Source organism: Sinocyclocheilus rhinocerous, unplaced genomic scaffold (assembly GCF_001515625.1).
Source record: "Sinocyclocheilus rhinocerous isolate Xijiao unplaced genomic scaffold, SAMN03320098_v1.1 scaffold253, whole genome shotgun sequence".
NCBI classification, from domain to species: Eukaryota; Metazoa; Chordata; class Actinopteri; order Cypriniformes; family Cyprinidae; genus Sinocyclocheilus; species Sinocyclocheilus rhinocerous.
The window spans coordinates 116,346-118,627 of NW_015627238.1; positions in this window are offsets into that span (position 1 = coordinate 116,346).

A 2,282-nucleotide genomic window follows, 5' to 3' on the forward strand; every position below is an offset into this window, starting at 1 on the left:
CATTTAGCAGACGCTTTTATCCAAAGCGACTTACAAATGAGGACAATGGAAGCAATCAAAATCAACAAAAGAGCAATGATATATGCAAGTGCTATAACAAATCTCAGTTAGCTTAACGCAGTACACGTAGCAAGGTTTTTTTTAAAAAAATAATATAATAAATAAAAAGAAAACAGAATAGAAAAAGAATAGAGCAAGCTAGTGTTAGAGGTCTTTTTGCTTTAGTTAATTGTATAATAAATGAAAAGAAAACAGATAGGATACAAAAAGATTAGAAAGCAAGTTAGTTTTTTTTTTTTTAATGAATGAATGAATAGTGCGCAAGTCTAAAAGGGACAAATGTTTTTTTTTTTTTTAAGAATATAATTAGTATAGAGAGTGCTAGAGTTAGAGGGTCAAATAAAAATGGAAGATATGTGTTTTTAGCCGATTCTTGAAGATGGCTAAGGACTCAGCGGCTTGGATTGAGTTGGGCAGGTCATTCCACCAGGAGGGAACATTTAATTTAAAAGTCCGTAAAAGTGATTTTGTGCTTCTTTGGGATGGCACAATAAAGCGACGTTCACTTGCAGAACGCAAGATTCTAGAGGGCACATAAGTCTGAAATAATTAATTTAGGTAAAGGGGTGCAGAGCCAGTGGTGGTTTTGTAGGCAAACATCAATGCCTTGAATTTGATGCCAGCAGCTATTGGCAGCCAGTGCAAATTGATAAACAGGGGTGTGACATGCATTCTTTTTGGCTCATTAAAAATTAATCTAGCTGCCTTTCATTCATTCATTAAAGCAGTAACAACTTGTCTCACTTTATCACAACTGCTCTAAAGATTTTTGTATTACTTAAATTGCAACAAACATTTGCAATAAACCTAAAATCACAGTCTCACTTTTGCTAAAAATCTGTCCCACTTGAACAGTTACAGTGAAAAGCAGTGCCTTACTGTGTTTAAAAGTCTATCATTATCGTAGAATACACTAAGAGTATAAAGATTTTATTCATCACAAATTTACCAAAAAAAACAAAAAAAAAATCATACCACTTTTGCATATTCTGCCCTACATTTAACATTGGACTGTCAAAGTTGATCAATGGCGTTTCCACTCAGTTTGAAGGCTTTTTTTTCATCATCATACAAAAGCGCAGCTAATGATGAGCTGATGGTTTTGAAATATACTGAGGAGTCACTGCCAGGATTTCATTTTTAAATAAGTCACAGTGAATATTATTTTAGTGTTTGATTCGTATAATTACTGGTATAAAATGTAAGGTTCTTTAAAATGTAGATTGATGAATGAGTGGATTTAGACAGCAGATGGCAGTCTCATTCTTCAGTTTTTTTTTAAACGCAAAGCCCTTCGGTTAACGCTTCATTCTCATTCCAGTGGCATCACAGCTGCCCATTAATGTCTGTTAGGCCTTTGTCTCTCTGCCGTTCCAGACGTTTTTGTCTTCTTAGGAAATACAGGAAAATAAAGCTTTAAATCTTGCTTACCTATCAAACACTCTCATTTCTGTGACATTTGGGAAGTTTTTTTTGTACTCAATGCATTTCCTCTTGCAGGACAGGTGCACTGGCAGAAGTGAAAATTTGAGTTCATTCTACTTTGAAGAAAAATGGGAAGCAAGTACTAAATGATTCATCAAATCACAAATCCAGGGCTCAGAGTTCGGAAAGATGTGGAGTAGAATGGCATCAGAAAGTGCTGACAGGTTTTCCTTGTCTTTTGTTCTGTCTTTTTCTTAACGTGTTTTTAAAAAAAAATTTTTTTTTTAAGATGTCAGAAGTTGGGAAGTAACTGTTTAAAAAGTAACTGCAATAAGTGATAAACCTTTTCTTGCTTTCAGTTTCAAAGCTTGTGCCTTTTGTTTGAAAAGCACTAATTCCTTATTGATCAATACATGCCTTAAGGCTGTCTTGTTGTTAGTTGGTTCTTATCTTTGGAGACCATAAACCTGAATGTTAGAATCTCTAACAAGTTCTTGTTAATGCAGTCTAATATATATATATATAGGGGCGTTTCCTCCTCCGAGGCAAGGGAGACAGACAGAAATTCGGTAGTATAAAAATAGAACAAAATACAAAATATGGCATTAAAACGTGTATAAATAACTAATATTTACAAAGAAATACTGTCCAACAGCGACACCAGTGGGCAAAGTTACAGCGGGAGTCTGAGTCTGTTTTGCCTCCCCTGAGCCCATTGAGTTTTAACAGACCTCCTAAAGCATGTTGTGGGTTTAGTGGGGGGTAATTGAGAATGAATGGGGGAAAGTCATGTGAGA